The 6,000-nt window shown below is 52.8% G+C and overlaps 1 protein-coding gene across 2 annotated transcripts in view; it reads right to left on the bottom strand.

Moving 5' to 3' along the window:
* SIPA1L3 (signal induced proliferation associated 1 like 3) overlaps positions 1-6,000 on the bottom strand; it is a 77,645-nt gene that overhangs the window by 53,725 nt on the left and 17,920 nt on the right. Inside the window, exon 2 of one of the 2 annotated variants that reach the window (XM_081921895.1) lies at positions 1-273. This exon is cut by the window's left edge and continues 1,437 nt beyond it. The gene's annotated coding sequence lies outside the window, so the exon portion shown is untranslated. Of the gene's footprint in view, positions 308-6,000 lie in introns of those variants that run through there. The other variant, XM_081921894.1, reaches the window with a different exon arrangement.

The raw sequence follows: 6,000 nt of genomic DNA, 5'->3' as shown, positions 1-6,000 counted from the left end.
TGCGAAGGGGCCACTCATCCCCATCGGGGAACGCAGACGTCAGCCGTGACTGGGGGGCATGGCGCCACGGGACGCCAGCCCGCGAGAGCCCCCCTCGGGGCTCCCTGCTGGGGGACCGGCCCCTGCGGCCATCGCACTGGCGAGGAATCCTCAAGGCGCCCCGGCATTTGCAGGAGGAGGCAGCTGGGGAGGAGGGCCGTCAGAGCTTCTTCCGGCAAACCCCAGGCTAATCCGGTGACGTTAACCGTGGGAACGTTTCACTCTGGGCCATCCCTGCGGGAAAGGAGGGAAGAAAAGAAAGAGAGGTTAGCGAGGGAGCCCCTGCTCATGTCACCGGCAGCTTCAGATTCACAGAAAGATAGAATTGTTGGGCTGGAAGGGCCCCCTAAGGGCCATCTAGCTAAACCCCATACATTGCAGGAAACACAGGTCAAGAATCACTGACAGGCAGCCATCCAACCTCTGCGTACAAGCCTCTGGTGAAGGAGAGTCAATCTCATAATAATAATAATAATAATAATAATAATTTATAATTTATTTATACCCCGCCCATCTGGCTGGGCTTCCCTAGCCACTCTGGGCGGCTTCGAACAAAATAGTAAAATACCAAAATGCCTCAAACATTAAAAGCTTCCCTAAACAGGGCTGCCTTCAGATGTCTTCTAAAAGTCAAGTAGTTGTTCTTCTCTTTGACATCTGGTGGGAGGGCGTTCCACAGGGCAGGTGCCACCACCGAGAAGGCCTTCTGCCTGGTTTCCTGTAACTTGGCTTCTCACAGGGAGAGAACCGCCAGAAGGCCCTCGGCGCTGGACCTCAGTGTCCGGGCAGAACGATGGGGGTGGAGACGCTCCTTCATGTATACTGGGCCTTTGGTGGCCGTTTAGGGCTTTAAAGGTCAGCATCAACACTTTGAATTGTGCTCGGAAACACAAGGATGTCTGCCCTTCCGTCAAACATCTCCTATCCTCAGAAAGTTCCTCCTCATGTTTAGTTGGAGTCACACGCTGGCAAGCTCAAACTCCACGACCACGAGGGACTCGCACTCCACCCCACCCCTAGGCTGTTCCCGGCAACACAGACTCAGGAGAAGTCCGGACAGAGTGTGGGCGGCCGTGGCTCCAAAGGACATTTGAGCTCTTTCCTGCTCTTCACAGTGAGTCGGTAGATGCCGTTGTCCACAGATGCTGGATGAGTCCAGCAGCATCACGCCATCTCGGAAACCCTATGGGGCACCTGAAATACGTCCCAACCATTTCACGCACTCTCCTAAGAACGTAAGGCAAGGATCTGCTGGATCAGGCCCAAGGGGGCCCATTGAGTCCAGTACCCTGTTCTCATAGCAGCAAGCAAGATGCCCCACTATCCCCGTGGATAGATAGATAAAACTTTACAGTGGTACCTCAGGTTACATACGCTTCAGGTTACAGACTCCGCTAACCCAGAAATAGTGCTTCAGGTTAAGAACTTTGCTTCAGGATGAGAACAGAAATCATGCTCCGGCGGCATGGCAGCAGCAGGAGGCCCCATTAGCTAAAGTGGTGCTTCAGGTTAAGAACAGTTCCAGGTTAAGTACCGACCTCCGGAACGAATTAAGTACTTAACCCGAGGTACCACTGTATTCGCATTAGCCAATGGCCATAGCAACAGTAAAACACTACAGTATACGCAGAAAAGGAAGTCTGATATGAGAGCACAATTTACAGTCCTGAATCAGCCGTCAGTTAGTGGCCCTTATTCTGATTGCACCTGCTACGAACCTAGCAACCTTTGCTGTTGTCTGCTCATTTTGATCTGATAGGAGGACATTGTGGCAGTGGCTGAGCACCCTGGGATGGTTAGTAAGAGTTGGGTGGTGATCTCGTTCCTCAGGTCTTTGTAGCGCAAGACAGGAGGACGTGGGCCGCTGTTTCGGTGCTGCCATCTCCACAGGGGCAAAGGCGTTTCTCAGGCAGGATCTTTTGCAATCGACCTTCGAGTACCGCAAGATGGCAAAACATCCAGTCTTGAAAGTGTAAAAGCACGTCTGCATTTTGGGATAAGAAGTTTGTGCAGATATGGGGCCAGAGAATCAAAACGGAGGGGTGGAAAATGAACATACCAAGGGCAGAATTTCCTTATGGTGGCCAGGTTCTGATGCTCGATATCTTTTAGATGTTGGCCGATTAGACTGTTTGCTTTAGTAGGGCCCATAGTGAGTAGGTGCGGTGGGGCCTATCCCCCGTGGATCTAGGGGCGCTTCACAACATAAAAAGCCCTCTCCTCTGTGAATGTGCCTGGGAGAGTCTGTGGGGCTGGCAGCATCAGGGACTGGAGTCCCCTGAAAAGCCTTGGACTGAAACCACAAGCCCAGGCTGCACAGGAAAGCAGTAAGTTGGCACTTCACACAGAGTCTGGCTCTTGGTCCTCTAAGCTCAGGGCAGCCTACACTGGATGACACTGACAGTCCTCCTGGGTCTCACGCAGGGAATCTCCCCCCCATCTAGAGACACTGTCACCAAACATCGCCCCTTCCCCACGAGCAAGAAGATAAAGGAAAGGATACATTCACGCAGTGCCTAGTTAAACTGTGGAACTCCCTCCCACAGGAACCTGGATGGCTTTGAAAAAGGACTAGGCAAATTCACGGGGGAGGAGAGGGCTGCTACTACTACTACTAATAACTTTTTATTTATACCCCGCCCTTCCCAGTTCATAAAACCAGGCTCAGGGCGGCTAACGACGAATTTAAAACACTTAATTGATGCAACAAAAAACAGAATAGAATACAGTATAAAACGTGAATAACAATAAATTCGGAATTCAAAAATCAATTTAGGGGGGAAATCCATCCAATAAACATTAGTTGATCACCAGGGATAGCTGGCTAAATTAGTCCTATTCGGGCCGGCGAGGAGACCAGGGGAGAATTAGCTGTGGGATCCCAGAGCGGGTAATAAAAAGGGGAAGGGGAGGGAAGGAAGGGGAATAAAAGATCAGGCTAAGTTCAAATTGAAAGCCAGGCGGAACAGCTCTGTCTTACAGGCCCTGCGGAAGGAGGTTAAATCCTGCAGGGCCCTGGTCTCCTGGGACAGAGCATTCCACCAGGTCGGAGCCATCACTGAGAAGGCCCTGGTCCTGGTGGAGGATAATATGACTTCCTTAGGGCCCGGGACTTCTAAACTATGATTATTCATGGACCTTAAGGTCCTCTGCAGGGCAGACCAGGAGAGGCGGTCCTGTAAATTCTAGCCACGAGGGCTAGGCTCTGCCTCACATGTTTCTGAATCCCTGCTGCTGGAAACCGCAGGAGAGGAAAGAGCTTTCGCAGTCGGATCCTCCTTGCATGTTTCCCCACAGCCCCGTGAGAACAGGAGCCTGTGCTAGATGGACCACTGGGCTGATGCAGCAAGATCTTCTTAGGCTCTTGAAGGGGTGTGTGGAACTACATCCTTTGCCCGTGTCCTGCCTGCAACCCTCTGGGACATCTTTCCCACAAAGCAAATCCTCAACTGCGCCCCTTCTGCACCCCTGCCTCCCTTTCCCATACAGAAACAAGTTGCTCTTTAGAAATGTCAGGCTGGGGGTGTGCAGCCCACGTTCCTCATCCCAGCAGGTGGTGAAAGAGGCTCCTACCCAGAGGATGGCAGCGTTTTCTCACCCGCGAGGCACAGATCTGTACTTTCACAGCCTGCCACCAACCTGCTGGGGGGAGGTGGCAGGAGGCCTCATGGAGCCAAACCCCCAGCCCTGTGCTGGGGAGGTGTGTGTGCTCCTCTTAATTCTATTCCCCCAGCCCCCCCTCAAATGCCCCCCACCCAGGTGGTGTCTCCAGTGATGGCAGCAGCCTCCTCTTAGATGGCATGGCTGGCAAGGAGGCTATCCCCCCTCACAAAAGCCCCTTTCTCCGGCTCTGGGAACAGGGCACCTTGGCAGCCTCACCGTGTCTCCCTTGGCTCAGGTGCCCAGGGCCCTGCGAAGCGGAGGCAGCTTGGGTGATGTCACCCTCGCAGGTGGGGAGTTTCCTTCCGTGGCACAGGGATGCCCTGAGGCCACGTAGAGGCGGCCTTCAACCAGCTTCCCTCCCGGCCTGCTGGGGCTTGCTAGGTTCAATGAGGGCAGAGGAAGTTCTTCTGCCACGTTGGCCCAGGCAAGCAGCATCATAAGTGGAGCCTGCAGGATGAGGCCACATCTAGTCCAGCGGTTCTCCCAGGGGCCAAACAGTTCCCTGTGATCAGAAACATTGTTCTGCCTCTGCAGCTGTAGGGAGCAGTTATTACCATGGCTAGCAGACATTGATAACCTTGTCTTCCATAAATTTGTCTAGTCCTATTTTATAGCGACCTATGCTGGTGGCGGGATGCGGGTGGCGCTGTGGGTTAAACCACAGAGCCTAGGACTTGCCGATCAGAAGGTCAGCGGTTCGAATCCCCACGACAGGGTGAGCTCCTGTTGCTCGGTCCCTGCTCCTGCCCACCTAGCAGTTCGAAAGCATGTCAAAGTGCAAGTAGATAAATAGGTACCACTCCGGCGGGAAGGTAAACGGTGTTTCCGTGCACTGCTCTGGTTCACCAGAAGCGGCTTAGTCATGGAGGCCACATGACCCGGAAGCTGTACGCCAGCTCCCTCGGCCAATAATGCGAGATGAGTGCTGCAACCCCAGAGTCGGCCATGACTGGACCTAATGGTCAGGGGTCCCTTTACCTTTTATGTTGGTGGCCTTATCATGGCTGGCAGCCATCAGCAGCCCTTTCCTCCGTGAACTTGTCTGATCTTCTTTTCAAGTTATCCAAATTAGTGGCCATTGCTGCCTCCTGTGGCAGGGAGTTCCAGAGTCTGCACTGCACACACACACTCTTTATTTAATCCGTCCTGACTCTCCCAACATTCAGCTTCGTGGGATGCCCATGGGTTATGAGAGACGGAAAACACCTTTCCCCTCTCTGCACCGTTTTATAATGTCACCTCTTCCTCGCCTCTTTTCCGAAGGCCAGAGAGGGTCAAATATCCACAAGGAAGGGGAAGTTCACTGCCTAAGCAGGAAGCGCACTTGCAGTGCTGGAGAGGCTGCTTCTACTGCACAACGGCCCCGCCTGCCTCTTTGGAGAAAACCTGACCAGCTTCCAAGCTGCATATTTGTCAAGGGCGCAGTGCTCTGAGCGAACAACCCTGGGCTGCCGGAAGTTCAGGTCCCACAAGCCACTTCAGTCCAACTCAATAGCTTTATTGTTCTAGCCCAAGGCCATGACAACTTCGTAGCAATAGTATTGATGAAATAATGCAGAACAGACACCCACGAGACAAACCAACATCCGGGCACAAGAGAAAGAAGATACCAGAAGCAGCAGCGAGTTTAAATTACAAATTAGACCTCCAGAGCACCAAAAAACAGCTTACGGAGATTTTATCTAACTCAGTTTTCCTGGGCTTTTTCTTGTGGTCAATGCACGCACCACAAAGCTATTATCATCCCTCAGAAGGAAGTGAACTGTTTCAGCAGGATAAACCTGCTTTCCTTTGCGAGCAAAGGTTCCCGAAAGCGATCTCTTGGGTCTCCATACAAGGGGCAGGCGAACAGATGGCAAGAGGTGTCTTCCACCTGAGGCTGACCACAAACTCAAAAGCCTGCCTGCGTGCGGGACTGTGTTGCAGGGGCCAACACAAGCCGCGTGCGAAGGCTCTGCACAAAGCTGGGAGCCACGAGGTCTTGGAGCTCCGTTCAAAGGAGAGCCCCCCTGCTTGAGAGACACAGCAGGAGCCTGTTCCCAGCATGGTGCGCTGCAGATGTGCTCGGGCAACAAGTCCCACCAGCCCCTGCCCACAGGACAAGATGCTCAGGGATGATAGAAGCTGAAGCACAGCGGCATCTGCAGGGCAATGCCAGTTTGATAAAGTTCTAATTCTGGTAGGGTAAAGCCCCCACCCCCTTGGGTCTATAATTATTTGATGTTTGATTCTTGGTTTCCTTCCATTCCAAATCAATCTAGCGCTGTCTTTCTTCCAGCTTTTAAAGCATTTCATTCC

Source organism: Podarcis melisellensis, assembly GCF_964234715.1.
Source record: "Podarcis melisellensis genome assembly, chromosome: 8".
Lineage (NCBI taxonomy): Eukaryota > Metazoa > Chordata > Lepidosauria > Squamata > Lacertidae > Podarcis > Podarcis melisellensis.
This window is presented reverse-complemented; position numbering and strand designations above follow the sequence as displayed.